General features: G+C 37.7%; 1 protein-coding gene across 1 annotated transcript in view; it reads left to right on the plus strand.

The window, feature by feature from the left end:
* The window catches only part of CHRM2 (cholinergic receptor muscarinic 2), a 101459-nt gene that overhangs the window by 569 nt on the left and 75989 nt on the right, over window positions 1–24901 (plus strand). Inside the window, exon 2 of the mRNA XM_015866487.3 lies at window positions 58–210. The gene's annotated coding sequence lies outside the window, so the exon portion shown is untranslated. The remainder of the gene's footprint in view (window positions 1–57; window positions 211–24901) is intronic.

The following is a 24901-nucleotide window of genomic DNA, read 5'->3' on the forward strand; positions in this document are numbered from 1 at the left end:
GTAATCTGTCTTCTCCCCCCCAACCCCCCCCTCAACCCCCCTCCCTCCTCTTGGAAGATATGGAAGAGAAAGATAAAGCGTCTGCCTGCGGGCGCTGATGCGCGCAGCTCGCATGCCTCTGCCGCCAGAGCCGGGGCCACTCCGCAGCCGCCGCTCTCAAAGAGCCGCTTGCAGCGGGATGGGATGCAACTTCTGGTGATTGGATCACAGGTAAGAAAGCTTCGCTTTTTCATTGATGTTTCCTTTCTGTCTCTCTCTCTCTCTCTCTTTTTTTTTTTTTCTTCCCTTCCTCTTCCTTTTTTTCTTGTTCTTTCAGTCTTTATTTTGGTATTTTTCCCCCCACCCTTTTCTTTCTCGCCTTCTGCCCTCCTCCCCTTTCTCGCCGCACCTACAGTTTCATCTGCTGCCGTCATAGGGAAAGCTCCCGCCAAGAAAATAATGTCCAAGAAACGACCTTACGTTTTGCTTCCTAATAGAAGGAGCAGAGCAAAACATGGGGAAACTTTTGCTGAAAGGGTCCATCGCACTGCGGTCATCGGGGGCTGGGAGCGAGGGGAGAGAAGGCAAAGCCCCAGCAGAGATTTCCTCTGCTGAGTTACAGCTGTGATACTCATCCCGGAACCGAGGCTAAATGGTACAGCCAGGAAGGAGAGACGCGGTAACCCGATTTAGGGAAATCCTCACATTTACCAAGCGCTTCTCAAGTTGGCTTTTCTGTTTGTTTGTCAGTTTTTGTTTTAAATAATGTAAATGTTGAGTTCCAACACAGGGACGTCTCCCGGGCTACCCGTCCCAAATCCCACTGTGACATGTTTGCCGGTGAGTCCTGCAAAATGTCCTCGGGAGCTGGGAGTGGAGCCTGCCCTAGGGGTGAGGAGGGCAGAGACGGAGAGGGCAATAGGAAAAGGAGACTTCTTCCATGCCAGTGCGGTTCCTCAGCACCCCACCTAGGGACCGTGCATGTGTTCAGGGTCAGCGCCCATCCCCGTGGCCTCAGGTCTCAAGGGGGGGATGAGGGGGAGGGGGCTGGAAGGGGGCTGGGATTCCGCCAGAGGCGAGAAAGGCAGGAGGTTTCCCCAGTTCCGACTTCACTTCTCTGGGTAGGTGCCCCCTGCGGTCCAGTCACAGGTGGATCCGGGGGAGGATGTGAGGATGCTCCAGGGTCGGGCTCAGCGCTACCCGCTACCACGTTCCGACTGATCTGGTGTGTGTGGGGGTAAGCCTCTGCCGGCTGCTCCTCCGGGCTCCCTCTGCTCCGGGTCGCAGACACGGGGTGCCTGCGGCGGGGAGGAGCGAGCCTCGAGAGGGAGCTGCTCTGACAGCGCGAACAAGAATACCTCCCGGACTGCCCCGGGAGCTGTGGTGTCGGTTACCCTCTCAAAGTCCAGCCATTTTCGGAGCTCTGTAGGGCCAAAGTGCTGCCCTACCTCACCAGCGAGTTTCTTTCAAACCCTTCTTCACTCTCGACTGGGAGCTGCTGTTCAGCTGGGGTCTCCGCAGAGCCACCAGGCATGTAGGCTCTTTTTAGGTGCCTCGGGGTGATCACTGCACCCCGTCGGTGGAGAATGGACAGGGGACTTTCACCACACTCCAGAAAAGCTCTTTTTATCCATATTCTTTTCAAGCGCTTGCAGTACCTTTATGCAAACTCTTTTTTCTTCAACTGGTACAGGAGGATGGGGACAGGGGTATTTCTTGCTGAAAATTCAGCCAGAGAAGTATGTCTCCCCACTTAAGTGTCATCCAGTGTGCTTGCACATTTTTCTTTTGCCCTTGAGAAAAAGGGGAGAGGAAATAAAATTGAGGGTGAGTTTTAGCAGTGTTGGGTTTTTGTTGTTATTGTTGATGTTGTTGTTTGTGGGGTTTTTTAAAGAGATTGTCAATGAGGAAGGTTAATAAGGGAGATTAGGAGTAGGCGCTCTGTCTGCTTTTATGGTATTGCATTGCCTGCAATCCTATCTCTGTCTAAATACGTGCCAGCCTCAATTACATAGTTTATGACACCAGCCGTTTTCAATGACTCGTCTATAAACTGTGTTATGTTGTGCAGAGTATACTCTCTCTCCTTTAGGCTCTTTTTGATTATAACTTTGGTCAAGCTTCCCCTCTGCAGGACCTCTGGATTGCAAAAGCAACCCTGTTTGCTCTTGCATCTGGAGAGAGAGAAATCATACCACAGGTTTGCCAGCTTGTCAAGCCCACAATCTTCTCTAATACAAAACCAAGATCTTAGGAAATAACTGATCCACTTGTAACTCTGAGCTTGGCCAGAGCTTGGAGAGATCTGAATGACCCATGGTCAGGAGTGTCCTGAGGAGATGGAAGAGGTGGCAGTCATGCTGTTTCATGTCACTGCCTCAGAAGGAGGCCAAGTTGCAGAAAGGGAAAAATCAGCCACTGCTGAATACTTGCATCTATGAATGAAAGTGTATTTTGTTTGTTTGTTTTTGCCTGCATGCGCCATTGTCATTTAGGTTTTTCTTTCCACCACTGAGCAGAGTTTCTGTATATGTTTCATGCCTGTTAGTTGCTCCACATGCTTGGATCTTTCACCCATCAGGTCTCCAGTTCAATAGTCTTGTAAAGTGATCAACTATGAAATCCCCCACTGTTGTCAATATAGTCCCAGATAATTACTCTGCCCCATTTTACTTCTGTAACCCACTCACCTATTCACCCAGGCTTCCTCTGCTCCGGTAATATCATGAACTACATGCAAAAGAGTTATGTTCTGGTCCTGTTTCCATAGCAATACAACATGGGAAATGCACACAAACCAGTAATAATGAAGTCGATTCCCTTCCTCTTGAAAGTTGAGTGCCATTTAAAGGGAAGTAGGTAGGGATCTGCGAAGCATTGAATTTCCATTCAAAGCCCAGATTTCTGCGCCCTCTAGTGCTAGAGGCAGGCAAAGGAGAGCATCCCCAGTCATGGGGGATGCGAAGCATGGTGAGGAATAATAGAGGACAAAGAAAAAGAAATGATACAAAATAAGGGCATTTCACCCAATATCTATTTCCAGCCTTCTATTCCAACTTCTAAATTGCAACATCCAATAATAAATAAATAAATAAATAAAAAGGCAGGTTTGTGTACAGCTGACCCTGGTTCTATCATACCGGGCCTAACACTGAAAGTTCCATGGGGAGGGTTAAACTATAGAGGATTAGATAGGAAGAAGTTAGGGCCAGAACCATTAATTCACATATTTTGGACTATTCTGAGTTTGATCTTCACAGCTTGCAGCAACTTGCAGCTAATGGTTGGTGAACTGAAGGCATGGAAAAGGATTACTCACTTGCGAAAGTGCTGCCCTGACCTTGTATGGGCTCTTTGGATAGGCAGATGAGTGAGTAACAGTAATCAGTCTAAGAAAAGCTGAAGGGGCTTAAATCCAGCTCATATGAATGACAGGGATAATTTTTTTACAAATGCTTGTAGCCTTAAAAACGCTTACACTGGATGGTAGCATTTCAAGCCCTGTTAAATCTGAGTCTGGATTCCCTCCTCTAGGAACCAAGCTACACAGAGGGCCAAGCACAGAGAACTACAACAAAAAGCTGTCACTAAATGAGACAATTAGCACCCTCCACCTCTGTCTTCAGCAGTTCATATATTTTGACAGTGTTCAGTTTTGCCAGGATCTTCATAGCATTTTCTGAGTTCAATATGCCCAAGATAAGCTGGGAGTTATCTACTTGCCTGTCCTTGTCCCACCAGCTGAATGCCAGTCTCTTGTGCCTAGTAGGTTGCATTTCCAGTCCATACTAAACAGAATGAGGATTCACTTATCTCACTGACTTTCTATATCTCCCTAAAACAACGTGCAGAATTAAAAGATGAGGGCATTCCTGAAATTGTATTAAAAGGCTGCATCCTTCTCCCATGGCCTCAAAGCTTGTTTCCACTTAAATGCTTTTAGACCATGGAGCTGCTGATTATTCTAACTTTAAAGCTATATCATTACCTGTATCTAACACTGTCAATTCCCTGTGCAGAAAGATATGTATCAGCAGATGTTTCAAAGAGACATCTCTCATATAACACAATTTTAAGTCTCAAGAGGGTGGGAGAGTGAAATGAGTTTTACTGCATTTCTATCAAGCAGTTCCCAAAGAGTACCTGGTCACCGAAACTTAAATACACAGTGAGATTTCAGCAGTTCATGTGCTTCATGTACTCATTGTTAAGAAAATGATAGTGACAAAATGAAGAGTATCATCACTTTGGGCCAGCTAGTTAGGTGAGTGCCTCCTGCCTATTTTGTTTTTGACAAGAAGCTCTTTGGATGTTGGGCTTTCTGGAGTCTTGTTTGACTCCTTGGGCTAGATTCTGATCATGTTTATATCTTTGCAAATCAAAGGTGGTTGCCTTAGCTCTAATTACTTTTGTTTTATGCTAGCGCAGAGGAGCTCAGGATTTAAATTTCATAGAAACATAGTAAATGTTTTAATTAGAATATGACAATGTTTTGACATCCGTTCATAGAATGGCTGTGAGTCGTTAGACTCTGCTGAAAGGGAAATGCAGTGTGATAATGGACACTGGGAATAGGGTGGAACACTTCTGAAAATGTTGACAATTTAGATCTCTAATATAAGACACAACACAGAGAGGTGAGAATTTATGTAAACCAGCATCTCCAAGGTTTTCCTCACCCTCTTAAAAAGCAATGAACAAACTGTGGGCAACTGTGGGATTTTTCTTTCTTTCTTTCTTTCTTGGTTTTTATAGAGACCTTTCTTCTAAACCATTGCGAAAATTAGTGTTAGAAACCAAGGAGATAAAATAAACTTAGTCGTGTAAAATAACTGTCTTCCTAATTTCTTTGGCTTAGCTAGTTTGGACATGTAAAGCTCTTTTGCTGTGATCTGCAGAATAGAAAGATCAGTCCCTTCATTTTTAGAATTCACTCCAGCATGGAAGAAAAAAACATAGCACAATTTATCCATAAGAAATGAGTTTCTGTTGCAGTCAGCAGTTGCATTTTCACAGTTACCTGAGAAATTTTCCCTTAACATAGCAATAATACATAGACTGAAGTCTATTTTATACTCATCTGTCGCATATTTAGACAATTAGAAACTAGAAAGATCATATATTGAAAATGATACACAATTATTTTATTTTTTTTTTCATGAATAATGGCCACAAGCTCATTCCACTCTGATTTCTGGGATCATTTTGTTCAAACGGGTAACCAATGATTTATTCATGGAAATATTCATACATCTCAAAAGTTTCATGAACATTAGCATGAATAATTAATGGAGTTGTTTTATTTGTTATCATTACTTATTTTTGTTCTATTCAAAAATGCATCAGTCATTCAGTCAAAGAATATAAGAACATAATCATTGCAGTGTTGGATCAGGTAGGTGTTTTGTCTTCTCCATTCAGTCTGTCTCTGTCAATGCCCTTTACCACATGTTTCAGAGCAAGATACAGAAAAAGCCACTCTAGATAAATTTCCTGTCCTTAAAGTTAAATGCTTTTTTAATACCTACCAATTTGTGGTTGCTTGCTGCTCAGAAACTGCTTCCAAATTAAAACTGATACCCACATTCCCCACAAATTGAAGTCTCTACTGGTTCCAGACATAGTGCAGATATTCTCACCAGACAAATGAACAGTTAATACAGTTTAACCTCTCAGTAAGCTTGCTACCTCAGTGATAGCATGCAGGAGTGAGTTCAGTAGGTTAATTGCTTGCTTACTTGGGAAAATCACACTCTAAGTAAATTTTGATCTATTTAAATTAGTTGTCCTTCAGTGCTATCATTACCCCTCTGTTATACAATGTGAAAATGCCAATCAGAGAACTCAGTTCATTGTTTAAGTGCCATTAATTTTCTCAGCCACGAACCTTCTAGCTCTTTTCTTCTCTCACTTAAACAGTTCCAAGTTGCCCAGACACTTTGCATGGCTTAAAACTACCAATTCTTCCATCTCCTTTTTTGGTGATGGATTAGCCAATGTGGGCATTATTTTCCAGATCAGGACTACACACCCATACAGTTTTCATACTGGCATTTTTTACTCCATTTGTTTTTATTTGTTGACTTTTTGCCTTTTTTGACTGCTGCCATGAGTAAACAGATTTTGTCAGTGAGGTGTTCAAAGTTTTGTCAGGATCCTTGATTAACTGATCTGAAAGTTTCTTGGTGTTTGACTCCACTCAAGTTTGTTTTGAATCAGTCAACACTTATTTCCATCTTCTATCAGAATCCCCAAGCTCATCCAGCTTAACTGGTGTACTCTGAATTGCTTCAGTCCTTAGTTTATCTAACATCAACAATTTCAGTAAACATGATATACTTGGTACAGAATCATGGACAGCCCATCTTCTAAAATCTATTGGAGTGAAAAATTATAATACATACGTAGTTTCTCCCAGATGGCTTCTAAGCTATAATAACAAACTACTAACTTTATAATGACTTAATTCCTTCAAAGGAAATATAATTTAAGAAGAAATATATTCACATATATACGTATTTATTAGGTTGTATTTCCTTGTCTGTTCACTTGGTATTTCAAAGAATGTACAGAAGATGCAATGTCTTATTGGAAACAAGATGATATTTTCCTCTCCTGTATGTAATTCCAGTTTTTATTAGTTTCAGTAAATCTATCTGAGACTGAAAGAAGACTTTTCATTATATAATACCTAGGATCTCTTGTCCTAAAGATAGGTGTGCTAGTTGTTACACTCTAATCCTTCTGTAGCATATCTTTCTTCAAGGACAACTTGCGTATTTTTGCTATCAGCTCATCCACTCCATTTTCAAATGCCTTCCAAACCTTTACATATATAACCATGAGATCCTTGTGGCATGCAGCTGTTTAGTTTATCAGTTTGTCCTCCTTTCAACATTTCACATTCTGACAGCTGATGTCCTTTTTTGTCTTGAAAAAAAAAAAAAAAAGTCCAGGGTGTACATTTGCACAGCACTGTTGGTGTGGAAGCTTATCCCAACTGATCATTTAGAATTTCTATAATGTCTTTTTGACCATTATATTTTCCCATTACCTCCTGAATTCCAAATAGAGTCCTTTGGCTCCCTCCCAAACTCAGTGAATTTAAGATCCTTCAGAAATGTCTTGCAATTTCCCCCCTCCACTAACTGTTGTCAATGCATCCTTAGACCTCTTCACTTATAGATGACATTTTATTCATTTTTCATTATAATTTCTCTCTCTTTCTTATATGGGGACTCCACTAGAGCTGAAGTAAAACTATTTTCTTGGTTCAAACAACACCGTAGATCTAATTATTTCACAAAAACATATATATTTTTTTCCTTTTCTTGTCTTTCAGTTTGCTTTCTGCGCGACTTCCTTGAATCAGAAACTGGTTGTTAATTTCTGTGCTGATTTGAAACCATAGATTTTACTTTTCCATACTTTTCTTTTGTCTCTTTCCTTTCTTTCTATTTTTTTTTTGCCTTCAGTGCTCTTTTAAGTCATTCACTAATTATAATCAGTTTTAATGTCACTATTAATATACTAATTAGTACATTACTCACCAAATAGTAAAGCCTGACTGCATCATTTCTCCAGCTACTTAAGACTTATATAAGTTACTTAAGACTAATATAAGAATATTTACTTACATATTTACTTATAATATTCTTATATTTTTTTATTTATTATATTCCAGCTATTCTAGAAATCACCTATAGATTTTTTTTTCTAATCTATTTGTATCTGTTGACCTACCTTGGTACAAATGAATGAAGTTATCCATGATTACTACCTTATTGGACTTAGTTGCTTTTTTGATTTCTCTACATACATATCCCAGGCATATCCAGGAAAAAGTGTGATAATGCCTTGTGCAGGCATCAGAATTTATTTGTTCATTATTTTTTTTAAAAAAGGATATTTTATGGTTTCTTTTGTTGTTGTTGTTTTGTTTTGTTTTGTCTTTTTAATGAAATTTTAAGCATAGCACACTGGACTGAGACCAAGTAAATCACAGCCCAACTGCCTGAGCTATGATATATTTCTATGACCTGACACAAAACCTGTTCAAGTCAAAGATCAACTCTTACTTTGTGTAGGCTTTGTCTCAGCTTCTTGCAGTGTGGAAAATAGGTCTTACTGGTCTCATGGCAGTGTTATGAGGATTCATTTGCTGCACTCAGGTACAGAGGTTAGGCTGTGGTACTGACACATGAAAACTGGAGGAGATGCACGACATCCATATTCTCTGCTCTGAGATGTTAGAAAGTTGAACTTACAGGAGTTGATTACCCAAAAGGTTTCTTGTCAGAACAGAGAACCAAGTAAAATGTTGAGAATTTTTAACAATACAAACATCCTAAATACCCTAAGTTCTTCAGATCTTGGTGAGAAGGAAAAGAATAAAATAACTAACAAGTTCAATTTTATGGTTGTATTTGTAGGAGAGAATGGGGAGAGAAAAAGAGAAAGTCAGACTGAGCCTGAAGGATCTGGGTCAGGGACTTTGCTCAGTTGTGTTTTCAACCTAGCTGGTGTTAAGTAAGGGTAAAATTGCCAAAGACAGCAATGCAATTATTATTTATATCACTTAGTAAAGCAGAGTTGTTCGCAAAAGCAATATAGACCTGCTGGTTCTCTTTATACCCCTTAGCTCAACGTACATTTCTGTCATAAAATAGTTATTGGACTTTGAGACAGGACAAGTAAACTGAGAAATGTATGTGTGTGAACAGAGGGGTTACACTTTTCTTCTCCACATAAGGTCCTTGAAAAGTTTCATCTTCAATGGTGTGGTAGATTAAGAGCATTTCAAAACACTTCAGTTCATGTCTAGGCCATATGATGTCTTGTTTGTGTCAAACTCTGACTTTTCTGTTTCTAGCAGCATTCTGCCATGGTGGACAATCCAGTTTACTCCATTTGATACATTGGAATGACTGCAAATTAATATATGTGTGGAAAATGAAGGAAAATGAGGGCTGGTGCTAGGAAACTCAGAGAGGGTCTCGCTTTGGAGTAAGCATATGGACTATGTGACTCTCATTGAACTATGGAACTATTCAACATGAATGATGAGGGTCATACTTGCCCATGAATTCAGGGCTGTTGACAATTAATCCAAATGCCTCAGCAGGGATTTTGGAAAGTTTTTGTTCCTAGATAAGGACAGTTGGATCCTAAAAAGCAGAGACTAAACACTCCGCCAGCTTTGAGCCGGAGGTAAACTGTATCCTGAGAGGCCTGATAAGAGGTGCCATAACAAGTCAAAGTGCTAACTAAAAACTTAGCTAACAGTCATAATTTTTGTAAACAAGTTTCTGAGCATATATGGGACCTGCATTATGTAACACATGACCTTTTGCCTAGTTACAACCACCCAAGACCCCTCACCAAAACCCCAAATTAACACAGCAGAGTAGTATGATATTTTAGTGTGTAGAGCAATTCTAGGGATAGGAAGGAACTTCACAGAAATAGTATGAATATTCATGTGTTAAAATGTATGAAATCTGTGTGCTTTCAATTGTGGGTGTACATGCTGGGAGGGATGGGAGGGATGTCCCCATTGCACTCAGCGCTGCAGTAAAGTAATGTCAGTTTTTTAACCTGTTATTTGGGTTGGTGAGCTTTATTCCCAAATTTTAGTGGCAAGGAAATTTTAGATTTTAGCAGAGGGGGGCTAGCAGTTAGATGTCTTCTCTGCTATTTGCTTTTCCATGCTGATACTAAGCTGAAAAGTGATCTGATTTGTTGCTGGTATCTTTCATCCACAGTAATTTTACTTTTCTAACACTGAATTCTCAGCTGATGAAAGCTGTCAGAATATGAGTGACATGAAGAGAGACCATCATCAAGCAAAGTGCTATATTTAACCTGGTAATTCCATGACTACTCATATTGACCTTGAGCCCTATCAGTGAAGATATGAACAGGGCACATTAGTTCTAAAGTTTCTTCTGTTAACCAAACATAAAAGGCTCTTAAATATAAGGAAAAGTGGATAACAAAGAAGGTAACACTACTTACCCTTCTGTTTTTCACATTTATGATAGCCAGTGTACTTAGCTGTCACTGGAAGGAAAGAACATATGAAGGGCTCACTGCTAAATTCTCATTAAAAATGTCTGTTTGATGTCTGCAAGCCATTTTCACAATCTTATCCACTGGGAGTAAATGTAGAGATCTTTACTGAAAGATTTTGACATCAGAAACAGTTCCCTGCAAGGAGTATCTCAGTGTTATTATTCATTTTGCAATGCAATTCAGTAAAGTGAAAGAAAAAAAATAATAAAGCCCTTATATATACATATATACAATTAGAAAAAAAGCAGGAAAGCAAAAAGTACAAAGATGAAGAAAGCCATTTGGCCTTTTTGACTTAAGAAAGCTTTTAACTTTCCTCCTTTAGCGTGGAGGCTTTCTTTGGAGCATAAAGAAATGCAAAATATCTGTCTTCTTTTGAATGGTAAAACTGACAATAAATAGCCCAAACTGTTTTCTTTATAGTCTCTTTTACAATTAAAGTGAGGAGTGTGAATGACACATAACAAGACAGAGGAGTTATATCTTTTTGGCAATGGTGACAACGCTGAATTCTTAGCTTCACTGCAGGTTGCTGATGGCCATGGACAAAGCCAGCAACCTCCTGTGCCTCAGATACTCAGGTGTAAATTGTATAAAATGACATCTGCATTCTCCCATGCTTTGTTTGCCTTTCTTTAGACTTGTTTAATTTGGCAGCACTTATGTAACAGCATGCATTGGGGAACTTTATCCAAATCTGAGCATTCGTAGAAATAATCTAAAGATATCACTTCTTTCAAACATTTGATTTCTTCTCAACACTTAAAAATCATAAGCTTATAACATACATCTAATATTCCTCTTCTGTGGGTAGCAAGATCCTTTCCACTCACACCTTCTGGTTCTCGGTACAAATAACTATACATGGAATATCTGCAGCCTTCATCTGGAGCAAGTACATAAACGATCACTTTAAACTCCTCAAGAGAAAAATTTTGCCCATGATACTGTCACAGGAGTACAGAGGAACTTGGTAAGATACACAGGAAGGTGATAAACATGATGAGAATTACTAGCCTTATAAGATAAGTTCAATAGATTAGGACTTGTCATCGCAGAAGTAATGTGGCTGCTGAGAAACATGTAGGCCTAAGCATTTGTGAAATAAATGGAGAAGGTGAGTAAGGGACTGTTAAGCCTCTTTCACAGAACTCTCAGGTAGAACTTAACAGGTGTGAGTTTAAAAATCAATGGGGTTGAGCTGCAGTATTTTTCATCTTATATTACTTTACAGATTTGAAAAATATAAATGTATTTAAAAAAAAAAATAATAATAAAAAGATAAAACTGGACAGGATACTGAAATACACACCACTATTATCAACTGCTTTGTGATGTAAATAAACCCAAAAGATCGGCAATTGTTTCAACTCATAAAAAGTATGCTGTAGTGGTTCCACTGTACGCTTTTTCCTTTCACAGGCTCTTTGCTGCTTGCCACTTTTGAGAGGACATCGAGAAAATGGCTTAGTGACAGCTGCCCTTGCATTCAAAGAATCACATCAAGTTTCCAGGGTAGATGTCTCCACTGGACAGTTCTCAAACTGATTTACTTGTGCTGCTCACTAGAAATGTATTGCCTTTCTTGGCTAGGCACTTATCAAAACAAATAGAAGACACAATGAAGATTAGTTTAATTGACTCCTAGATACCTAGAAATACCTCTTACAAAAAAAAAATAAAAATAAAAATTCAAAGACTTATTTATTTGTCTATTGTAACATCTGGAGAATTTTAATATACATGTGGTTTCCAGGCAGATCTGAATGCTAGTTACAGAATGTGTTTTCCTACCCCACTGTCTGTAACTCTGATATAACAGACTGAGATCAATTTTTTGCAGACTCGATTCTTTCAGCTTAATGTCTTTATTTTCCCTTTACACAGATTGCCTTTATAGGGGAACAGTGGGTTAGCAAAGGGAAAATGTGTTACAGCTCTGCTGATAATCTCTCTTCTCAATCACTTTTCAGTTTCCAGTAAGTAATCTGGAACAAACAGCTTTTCACACACCAAAAATTATAAAGGAAGTGATAAGCATAGAGACTTTTGCATCCATTTATACATAATAGGAGAATGTCTCCTTTGGCAATTGCATGTACATAGTTTTTTACTTCATTAGAGAAGGTGTAATGCCTCCCAAATGCCAAAAGAGAAATTATTTCTTCCTGTAATTTTTCACTTGAAAGATCCAAAATGAGCCTTCTCAGAACTCTGCATCATGCTCTATGCTTTATCAACATTTAGACAATAGTTTTTAATGAGTAAGTTAAAAAAAAAAAAAAATCACGAAGATCACGAAATAGAAAATTAAGGCTATGATGAAGGTGGTACTTCCTGAAGATGATCTCTCCTTTACTGATATCTTTTATATATGAAAAAATGATAGGTCAGGGCTTTATTGCAAACTCTAGATTAGAGTTTTGTAACTATATGGTCATGGTCCTGTGGAAATGAAAACACTACTATTCCACCTACATGGGATTGCTCCATACTGCAACTAAATGCCAGTTTAAAGGTATGAAATTAAAGGTGAGCTGAACAGCTTTGAAATGGGCAGAGAAACCAAGATTTCTTTTTATGAAGAAACCCACACAACAACAGGCTTAAAATTAGATTTCCAAGCTCATAATAGCTTAGGCCCCCACATTTGTCATTAAACAACTGTAAAAAATCTTTCTGTGTGCTTTACTAGCTTAAAAATCAAGCTGTTACTGTGTGATTTTGGCTATAGCTTTAGAAATCCAAGTTTAGGTACAATATTTTTAACTTTAAGCCAAAATCTTTAACAAGCAAAACAAAATAAATCTCTTAAGGAAAGCGTGGGCTTGGATCCATTCTGGAACTGAATTTATTTCCTTGCTGCCCACAGGACTATAAAATACTGTAGCTCTGCTTGGGCTATGTTTCAAAGCTGTTTTATATACATAGAGATGACTGAAAAACACTGAAGGCAAAACACTGAGAGCTGGGCCCACACCACACAAATTAGCATTACATTTTGTTCTGAGGGAAGTTTTTGTGAGTTTTAGAAGCTTGTGGACAACTATATAGGCAGAAAACATATTAATGGTATGGCAAGCTCCAGTTAGTTGGAATTTTTCTCTGGATGAATATTCCAACAGCATTCTCCACATCATTCTGAAAAAAAAAGAAAAAGGAAAAAAAAGAAAGGGAAGAGAAAAAGAAAAAAAAAAAAAAAAAAAAAAAAAGGCAAGGGAAAGAAGTTAGGCCTGGAGATATACATCATTATTTTTCCAGACCTGGCTGGGGAAAACACTGTTTCTAGCAATTTTACACTGCTAAGCAATCTTTCCTTTCTGAAAGTTGACTGTGTCCATTATCTATCATCAAATCTAACTATTTTTTTACTTTTACTAACATATTTCAGTTTGGTGATTTTCTCAACATACTTGTTGATAAGTTTCTAAATCAAATCACTAATGTAAACCAATATACAATGAAGGTCAGCATATGATAAATTTCCTCACAGTACAGCTAGTTTGCACAAGTGATGTTGAGATAGTTTTTTTTGCAGAAAGAAAAGAGATAGAAGAGAAAAAGGGAAAGCTTAACTTCTGTGGTGGCCAAGTTTTTCTAGCATTCAGCAAACAAAACCAGTTGAAGACATAATGAGTCTGTGATAAGAATGATAGGAAAACACATACCTAAAGCACAACAGCAAACAAGAAATGCATTTCCTGAATTTTCTGATATGTTTTAGATACTTTGTGAATTTTGACATTGAGTGAGTACTAAAAATTCCTGATTGCAAGCTCAGTTATGGTAGATAGAACAACCACAAAAACTTATTTATCCCTTTCCCTCAGGGGAAAATGTCATTGTCACAGGGATTGCTTACTAACCCCATGACAAAGTTGTTAACACAGGAATGAAAACAAAGAGGAAAACACATAAATACACTCTTGTTTTTGTTGATATTGTTGTTTGGTTTTGTTAAATTATTGTATGTTTATTTCACAACAAGACCTCAGTATCGGTGTTCAATATATGGCATTCTACTGCTTCTGAAACCAAGAAAAAGACAAAAATGACATCCAGGAAGGAAGAAATAATTGTATCTGAATACACAGTAAGAAAACATAGTAATTAAATAAAGATGAAGCAATTTTACTATTTTGAAGGTCCATTGGGACTTCTGTGATAGGAATTGCACCAATTTATTCATTTTTGTTGCATTTGCAAGCATCTCATCCCTTCAGCACATTGCTCTCTGCTACGAAGCTAGATCCTGCAGTGCAGCATTAAGAAATAATTATTGCCCTTTACTATGTAATGATTAGTTATTGCACAGGCCACATGGAAGACTTCTGCAGTTGTCATGCCAACTCTCTCCTGCATCCTGGTTTAACCCATTTTACTCTGCTGCAACGAACAGCCATAGGAATGTGTAGGGCAGACATTCAGTGTGCACATTCCACTCTAATTTAACTGCATTATGGTTACTAAAAGAGTGCATAGCTTCCTCTTTTGCATGCAGGCAAAAGCAATTTAAAGATAGTTATCTTTTGCTCAACCTGAACTTCCCTGCCATGATCTGAGAGGATTAATATGCATCCTGAGTGCATCCTCCTGTTGCTCTGGAGTGAACCCCTCTGGGTGCTTAAAGTGCAGCCTCAGGAGTCTAATCCAGTCCTTGTCAGTTGGCAACATGTTTCCTTTGATAGCAGGGCTTTGCAAGCTGGGTCTTAGTGGATGGTTAGGAGAGATACATGAAAGGACGGAGAAGAGAGGTGTTAAAACAAGATAGCTTCTCATCAGGAACCCATCTGCCCTCAGTTGCTCCAGTATGAACTGATCACAGAATCATAGGGTCCTTAGAGTTGGAAGGGACCTTTACAGGTCTTCTAGTCCAACTCCTATGCAATGAACACCACAGCTCAATCAGGTTGCCTAGGGCCTGATCCAGCCTTGCCTTGAAAGTCATCAGAAACAGGGCATCAAACACATATCTGGGCAATCTGTTTCAGTGCCTCACCAGACGCACTGTGAAAGATTTTTTCTTTATGTCTAATCTAAATCTCCTCTCTTTAAGCCTGAAGCTGTTTCCTCCTGTTCTATCACAACAGGCCCTGCTTAAAAGTCTACCTTCTTCTTTCCTGTACCTCCCCTTTAGACATTGAAAGGTCACTATTAGGGTTCCTCACAGCTTTATCTTCTCCAGGCTGAACAGCCCCAGCTCTCAGCCTGTCCTCACTGGGTTGGTGTTTCATCCCTGGGATCATTTTTGTGACACCCCTCTAGACATACTCCAATGGTTCTGTCTCTCCTGTACTGAGGACTCCACATCTGGACACAGTACTTCAGGTGAAGTCTCACCAGTGCAGAGCAGAGAGGCAGGATCACCTCCCTTTCCCTGCTGGCCATGCTTCTTTTGATGCAGCCAGAATGTGGTTGGCTTTCTGGCTCATGCCCAGCTCTCCATCCGTCAGTACTCCTAGGTCTTTTTCAGTAGGGCTGTGCCGAAAGTTTCTATCTTAAGATTTCTTTCTTGTATTTTAATCTTTTGTTTGTTTGATTGTTTTTAAATTTTCTTCTCCATTCAGAATGAATCTGAAAATAAAGTGTTATTCTTCATTTCTGTTCTTGCTTTCTATTTTACTGCTTCCTCTTCCATATATCTCTTCTTTTCAACAAGAACTTATCATTCTTTGAAAATGGACAACCCAGACAGATGGCATCATCTGTTGCTTAAATCTTTGAGTCGCTGGTTTAGGAGATCTCCCGAAAATCCCAGTCACACTCAGAGGATGTTGTTTTGCTCCTTGACAATCATTCTTGAGGTTATGCCCCAATACTACTCATCTCTGCTGTTACAAGTGCTCAGGCAACTGAGCCAGGCAGGGCCAGGGAAACACTGGTGATGCTGTGGAATGGGCACCAAGATCTTCTGCCAGCAGCCCCACAGCACAATGCAAATAAGTTCTCATTCAGTGATCCAAGTCCTGCGTATATGATCGACTGGAGTCCAGGCAAAAGCCCACTCTGAACTCCGCTTGCAACCAAATTTTTATAGTGAAGGTCAGTGAGAATGCAGTCATTTCTCACTGATGTCACAGCCCCTTTGCCAGTAGCCTCACAGTCCACTGCTTCACGTATTTGGGCACCAGCCCAAGCCTCCATCACCCTCCATCATTCAGTGGCTTTCCTTAGCGAAAGTGATATATTTGAGAAAATAAAAATTGTATGTTTACTATTCCTACAATAATCCATCTTCCATTAACTGTTTACACTTTCTGAAACTTAGAGAGACACTTTTTTGACTGCTCAGATTTGGATGCACTGAGAATCAGTGGCAACCTCTATGTCGGGCTTGCTTTTTATACCAAATGCTCGCAATGAATTGTTGTGAGCACAACACAAGTTTTCCTGGGCAACCATACTCTTGGTGATCTACTTAAGCAGGATGCTGGACGAAATGATCTCCAGATGTCCCTTCTAACCACAATATTTTGGGGATTCTTTGGATCTGTAGTGAAGAAATCTGTTTGCAAGCAACTAATTTGATCAGGTTTGGTATGATTGAATGTAATGTCAAAATAAATGGTTTTTATGGGGACATTGGTAGGATTCTACATGGGAAAATGGCGGTAAATGATTGATTCCCATTTGTCTGAAATATGGAGGAACGTTTTTAACTTCTAAACAGGCAAGATTTTCTGAGAACAGCTATTCTCTCTGTCCTAAGGGATAAGTGAACACTGCTACCATCAAACAACTCATGGTGTCTTTTGTTTTCAGATCACTGGAAGAAAAAAGAAAAAAAAAAAAAAAAGGAAAAAAAAAGTATAAAACAATACTGAGCAATCTCTTAATTGTCAATAATTAGTCCAATGTATATTTTCCCCCTGTGTTTAGAATTGTCCATCTGCAAGTGTGCTAAATTTAGCAGTCTGATTAATAGATTGAATGTGTATATCGAGGTCAAGAGAGTCTGTTAAGTATTTTGTGTTTGGCACTCAAAATTTAGTATCTTTGCATGTGCTTACTTTACTTAACCCGTGTGATATACCTTCCCACCTTTAATTTTAATGATTTGGTATTTATGAGAAAAAGCCAGAGGTGCTCTAGATGGTGGGAAAGGAAGATAAGCTGACCAAAAACTGATCCCTTTTGCACAAGAAAAAGTATAAGTGTGGCATAGTTGAAAGAACAGATATCAGGCCAGAAAGACCTTGGGAAAGGAAAATGCAAACAAACAGGGTAATGGGCTCTTATCAGATGATGTGTTTATTGTCCCTTTTTCTAAATCAGATAATTATTACAAACCTTTGATGGTTCAGTCCATATCTCAGCTTATTCTTGATGATGACTTGAAACAGGATCTTTGTTTCAGTTCTCTCTGTACATAAGGCTGACATGTTACAAAAGTTTAAGGCTAGAGGCATTATTTCACATCATGTACATCTTTTTTTTAAAGAATAAATCAATTAAGATAAATGCAGGTCTAAACTGTAGCTGTCTCTTGAGCAATGGTGGACAGTACTAGAAATTACTTTTGGAGATATTTTCGTTGCTTACACCAGGAGTGCTGTGACTATCAGATAGAAGCTGTTCCATGCTGACTGCAGGTTCAGCCTTCTCCAGAAGTCCAGCCCTATGTGCAATTCTAAGACAATATGTCTGATCCCCAAACAGCCCTTGCTTCCCTAGGACAATAGTTTCTGTCTCATGGTTTCTTTCACATAAACATCTGTTGACTCCATCATTCTCCTTCTTGAATGATTTTCACCTGCAATGTGAGCAAAAGGGACTACCATTTAATGACATTTCTGCTGTTTTAGCACCACTTTTTACACATGCCTTCTGTCTCCTTGGCTCACTGCAGGTCAGATGCTACTGTTCTTATATTCCTATTGAGTAGTACATACTATTAAAGAAATGTCCAGAAATATTTGCCAGATCAGTTGCCATGTCCTGTGAATGCAGGTCCTCAGATATGGTACAAAACACTGACAGAATCAAGCAGAATCCAGTCCGAGCAAAGACTGATCTATCTCTTGTGATCTATACTATCCACATTTTTTAACACTTCTCTCAAACATGACATTTATTCATATATACTGAAAATAAAGGACAGTACATTTGAAAATGTGCGCAGGGAATATTTTACTGACTTTCCTGTTGCCAGATGGAAGATTATGTGCAGTTACTGAACTAAGCAACATTATGCTTTTTTTAAGAAGCACTGGTCAGCCACATGGAAATAAATTTCTCCTCCAGGTGTACTAATTGTTATGCACTCTGTGATTAAAACCGCTGCTGGTATCAGTACCTATGTGCCTGGCTTTATGCTAATTATCAAGTCAGAGTTCAAAGAGGTATCCTTCCACCTAAGACAGCTGATTAATGGGCAAAGTTCTTGATTTTCCCTTGAAGTATCAAATATAAATAATTATTGTATGTCAGCATGTACAAATACTACACTCACAGGGCATCAGTGATCTCTGTCTTCATGGATGCATGTGTTTTAAAAATGTCTCAAACTTATAAATGAATGACTAAAAGGAGCATGGGATACACATGGGTCACCACTGACTTGTACATTGACAGAAGAGACTCTCATCTATCACAATTAGGAAAATTCTGATTGAGACATCACTTTTAAGCTGTCCATTCTTTATTTATCAAAATTTATATCTCTGTATCAGAGAACATAAGGAAGAAAAAATATCTACAGTCTGGTCTCATGTTTATGCCACATGGATCAGAGCCTAGATGTCCCAACTCTAAATTCAGCACCATTTTCTGCATATTGGACCATAATTTTCAATGAAGATTAATAGCAATTATTATTAGTAATAATAACAACAATTCATTAGTAGTATTGGTAGCTCATGTTAGTTGGGACCAAAAGAGAAATATTATGTAGAATTGCAGAGCTACATAGACTCAACTATTACCTATAAGAATTGTTTAATCTCTGATACTATTCTTGTTACTCACCCTCGTGTCAGTGCTGTTTCTCTCTGCTTCAAATCCTTAGCTGTCAGGAAGCGCAATAGCCAAAGAAGTATAAATCAAAGCCTAGAATTGGGAAAATTAGAATAGATTGGAAGTGCCAGCTCCTCAAGAGGAAAAAGAAAGAAACATGACTGTGGGACATCAGAAGAGTGATTGTAGCTTCATTACGAGGGCCATTGTGTCATCAGAACAGGTTATTTCCTGTCACAGGCTGGTTTTATTTTCCAGATCCTGACTGATGCAGAGCTTGATCTGAAATAAATACCACCTATCCACTTCCTTTATAAATCTCCTCACTGAACTTGCATTTCACATTTACAGTTCCTCACATTTTTCAAATAAAATGTAATTTTACAGTTGTTGTATCTTTACTGTAAATCAGCAAGTGAAAGGTTGAAGGCTGCACAGGAGCCCTTGCTGACACATATGGGAGTGGGAACAAACTCAAATGCTCCAGAAACCAGGATAAACTCTGGTGTGGTCTTCCATGCAGTGAGATCTCAGAATAAACTGATTCTTTGTTTTGTCAGATTTTCACAGAGTAGCAAATCACATGAGTGGTCCAAACACTGCAGTTCTGAATGTTTTAACAGTTATCTTTCATCAACTAACTTAGCAGTTGAAAAAAAAATAGCTTTTTTTTCTTTTTCCCCAGCAATTCCCTGATATTCTTATTTTTTCATAGCTGAAAGATTTCAACAACAGATTGTTGTGAGCTTAGATTTCAAGAGAGAAGTAACAAAATACATGGAGAAAAAGAGCTGTTTTTTGTTGTTGTTGTTGTTATTGTTTTGTTTTGTTTTGTTTTGTTTTAATAGTGGCTGCCTTAGACGCCTGCCCTTTACTCATTGTTTTGTAAGAGTGCAGATCTCCTTACTGCCTTTTGGGGGCTCAAAAAATAACATAAATAAAAATAAAAATAATTTTAAGATATCCATCTTGATTCTTATATCCAAAACAATATTTGATCTACATAATAGTAATGTTTATAATTGTTAGGCCTTCTGCTTGTATGGCTAGCCCAGTATACTTGTGCATGTTATTTAAAAGCTGTGTTTGGTTGTAACTGTAGCAACATTTGCAGTATAGCTCACAAATTAGTGTGAAGGTTTATTTTCCCTATGCTCTAAAAAGCACAAAATGCTTCTGGTTATACTTACTGAGTAGCTGTAGTCTTTAGGGCAGCTTTGACATCCTTGGCCTGAAATACAGTGGTTATTTTTCTCCTGCTGAAAAATTTTACCATAATTCTCACATTGGTTCCATGAATGTCAGCAGGAGACCTGCAGGAGTTTGCTTAAGCACTTGTTTAAGTGAGGACTGCAAAACTGGACACCATATCTGGGAATGGAACTTCTTTTTATTAACAGTGACTACCTCCAAATGTCAAGGGGATGACCCAACACACTTTTGTGGAGGAAGACTGCAAATGAGATTGAACAGAAATGTGTAGAAATTGTATAATCTTAGTGTGCATGCATAAACATGAGAAAAACAACTAGTATTAGTATTGGTTCACTGTAAAAATTGATAATGAGCAGACAAGCTAAGTTAGTTACATAGTAAACTACATAAGTTAGTTAGTGCTCTGATGGCCCTGTTGTTAACAGAGCTGTACTGTCTTGCACTGATTCTGAAGTTTTGCCCTCTGGCCCCATTAGCCACAAGGTATTTACTCCATAGCTATTCTTTGAAGACAAATGTTAATTTGATATTTCAAAAATAATAAGAATAATAAAAAAAAGTTTGTGTGAGATGAAAATACTCTAATTTTAATAGTTTAAGGCAGTGATACAGTGTTACTTCAGGACAATATGGCATTGACCTGGTAGTTGTTCTGAATGGATCCATCTAACCTCAGAGCTCATGTCAACAAACAATGGCAGCCAAAAAAGAGCATCAGGCTTTGTGCACATAATGTATGTGTTCTCACCCTCTCCATGGAAATAAAAAGTAAAATATAAGCCATTCTTATCACTGTTGAGTTTCCAGATTTTTAATTATGTTTTATCACTGTAGTTCATTTTTATCCCTTTCTCTTTTTACTCTGATTCATTTTTAAGAATCTACACCAGTGATGCAGTGTTAAGGAGATTCTCACTTCAAATCAGTCCTTTGTAAACAGCCAGTCTCCCTCTTTTTCAGACATTTTAGTTTTTCTTTACACATTGCACTTACATATTATTGTACGCATAATGGAATTATCACTGTCTCTAATGAAAGAAAGTGTTTTAAAGCAAAGAGGAATTATTTCCTTTCAGATATATTATTTTTTTATATATTAACACTAGACAGCACTTAAGAGGAAGATAAAAATTAAACAGACAATAACTTACTTATTTGTATTAGTAAACAATAAATGGCGTCAATACAGAAGTACAGAAAATCTATTCCTTAATTTATTTTAAAGACTTTTCAATAATATATTTCATTTTCTATTAGTTAAAAAATTGCAGTAGAAAATAACTGCCTTGATTTAAAAAAAATACATATATTATGAATTGAAAGCAATGATTTCTCTCATTCTTTGCCTTCTCACTACAGCTGTTTGATTTTAATTTCTCTACTTTTTAATGCTAATATTCTTAACATCATTTTGAGAAATGACTCTGTCAGCTTGAAAACATACTAGCTGTATGTGTAGACAACAAAAACATTGAAAGAACAAATGAGTAGAGGAAAGACAGAAGATGATAAGGTCATGGATGTTTTATTAGTAGTGGTAATTTTTTAAAATGTGTTCATTAGTATTATGATATAGCCCATTAAAGATTAAGATTATGATCCAACCCCCTAATATGTTGATGAGTAAAACACCCATTTTATTTGTCTGGTTTAATTTATATCTAGAATTTAATTTCCTATGCAGTAGGTAATTTCCTTTTGTGTATGTGCTTGTATGAATAGGCCAATATGGGAATTAACTAGAACATACTGCACTGACTTGCTAAAATGATACTTCCTGAACCTGAATATTGAGTCTTTAACTTTGAACATTAATATTTTCAGTCTTCCATATGGCAGTACATGTGGTTGTGAAAGGTGGGTATATGTGTTTACAAGTAACCCTTTTTCCCTTTTTTCCCTGTTGAAAAGTAGATGAATTTTCTAATAATAACAGTACAAGACATAAATACTTGTGGAGGATGTTTGTGATGGCCTGCGTCCAAGTTTTGTCTACCAAGCAATGGCACTGTGGGATAGTCTTGTGAAAGATCACGGAGTTGGAGACATTAATAGTGAGAGAGCACTGTTTTTTGGATAGACAAAAGCAAAGAAATCCCTATGATATAAGGATGATCATATACTATTTACGTATTTGCTTGTGAATGTTTTTAACTAACTCACTAGCTCTGGAATAGCATATGGGAAATAGATGGAACGAACAGAGCCTGAAACTATCAATATTCCTTCCACAAGAAGAGAATAGCTTGGCTTCAAAATCTACTTTCTGGTTCTAGTTGAAGGAAAATCATTATAAGATCTGTAGGTCACCCATACATACATATATAAAATTTACACTCCCAGAAAATTAATCTAGCTTACACTATTCTTCAAACCTGTTCCCAAACAAATTAGCAATGCCGCTTTGTTCTGAGCTACAACGAAAAACTAACACATCTTATTTTATTTTATGCAAAAATGAATGGGAAAATAAGTAGAAACTTCAAAATGTTTCATAGAAAATCTGTTTTAAAGTCCAAAGAATGTGTTAAGAAGACATAGCCACTGTGTTGCTCCAACAAAACACAGGCAAATTCGGTGTGTAGAAAACAAATGATTTTAGCAAGCTATGCTCATAGATTAGGAACGGAACAAGTGCTTTGGGTCAGCCCCTGATTTGCCTATAAAGCTCTGTTTAGATGTCAGACATTCCCTCTTCAGTTTTCTTCCTGTCATTTCTTTCTCTAAAATAGTCCACACTTTCTACTGGGATTCATATGCAAATTGTATGTGCTACCTAGATTATACTGCAGGTTGCCTTCTTTAGTTTTATATATATTCTTTCTTCTCTCTCATTTCTTTTTTCTGTTTCTTTTCCATTCTTTTTTTCATTTTCCAGGAACTAGGATAGCCAAAATACCTTAGGAGTGTTTATTTTTATTCCAGATTATTACCTTGAGATTGCTTGCGATCTTTTACCTGTTTCATGTCAAGATGCAAAATATTAACAAACTCTGCAATGCACTTCTAGGAATTAACGTCATAGTGGTGGAAACTGTGAACCTCTGCTCTCACTTTTTTGTTACTGAAAACCATAGCTGAGCTGTTTACAAAGTTTTTTGGAGATATGATACATATTTCCAGGTCATTCTACCCAATTACTAATAATATGCGCAGGAGCATGTTGCAAAAACACTATATTCCTTGGGAGTTTCAGTAGTCAGAGAGGAAATCCAGTTTTCATCCAACTAGGGAACTTAGTTAACTTAAAATAATACTTCAACTGGAAGAAAGAATAATCATTTTCTGGAATCAAAAAAATAATAAACTGTTTTTTCTTCCAGAGTTGTTTTGAATAGTTTCTTTTTAATAGTTACTTTTTAATAGTTTCTTTTACTTTTTGCTTTTTACAAAAAGCCTGCAACACATCAGTCCTTTAATACACTTTTTCTCCATTTTAGTCAGTTTATCTTCTAACTACAAAGTTACTCTTCATGTCTGTCTTTTCCTTTTATCTTTAGAGAAAATTATTAAAAAAATAGAAAAACTAAAAGAAAAACACTGTAAATCCAAGTTGGATTTCCGATTAAGGCCCCAAACAATTCTAACACTAAATGAGATTTCACCGGAGATTATTAAAAAGAGCAAATTTTCCTTTTCATGTTTCCTTTTCTATTTAGTGTGTATAGTACCACTGATGAGAAAATATCTTATTCAACAGATCCATTTTTCATTCCATGCCTTCTGTAGTAAGCATCATATTGTTATTACTTAATAGGACAACTGTCCCTTGGAGTATTGGTTTTCTCCTAGTTAAGATGGTACCCTCTGTTTCTGAAGTGTTCTTTTTGCCACCTGTCAGAAATGATGTATAGCATACTTAGAGACTTTAGGAGATTTCAGACATTGGTGAAGCAGCATGCCCTCCTGCAAACTGACTTATTTCCTAATCTTGGCTAAACAGGAAATTCACAAGACTGTGACAAAAGAGGTAGAGATGTGCTTTCTTACCTTCCTATCACTTCCACCAGTTTCCTTCAGGTATCATGTCCTTTTTCTCTGTTAAAAATAAACAAATAAATAAATTAATAAACAACAACAATGATAGTAATAAAAAAAATAATCAAACTACAAAAGTAGCATAAGAAAAAAAAAAAAAAATAAAAATCATTAATTAAATTCAGTCCCTTTCTCTACAAGCAAGATAGCATCTTTCCATAGAAGACAGACTTGAATTCTTAGCAGTTTTGAATCTTTGTGGAAACCCTGTCTGATCTTATTTCACTGTTATATTACTGTGAAAAACTATCCTATAATCATATGGGTATACACCCTACCTAATCACACTAATGAAATGCAGCATTCCCATAACAGTTTTATGAAAAAGTGTTGCTTCTCTCAGGACGAAATCTTTGATAGTGTAACAAATGGATCACAGTTTGTTAAAATACCATGTGGCTACACTGAGACTGAAGTTCAGACTTTTAGAACACAAAATGACCTGTGTCGTGCTGGAATTTTTTCCATATGAATATCACTTGCATTCAGTAAATGAGTAGCAGACTGAGGAATGTTGAAGTGTAAAAATCCTTAATGTGAAAGATATTCCACTCTCTAGTAGCTGAAGCCTCTGATTTTCCTGTGGCTAACGTTCAGCTGGTAGTGTTTTAAAATACTGCTCTTCCTAATATTCTTTAAG

This window comes from Coturnix japonica, chromosome 1 (assembly GCF_054131305.1).
Source record: "Coturnix japonica strain WE chromosome 1, WE-NBRP24, whole genome shotgun sequence".
In the NCBI taxonomy this organism is placed as follows: domain Eukaryota; kingdom Metazoa; phylum Chordata; class Aves; order Galliformes; family Phasianidae; genus Coturnix; species Coturnix japonica.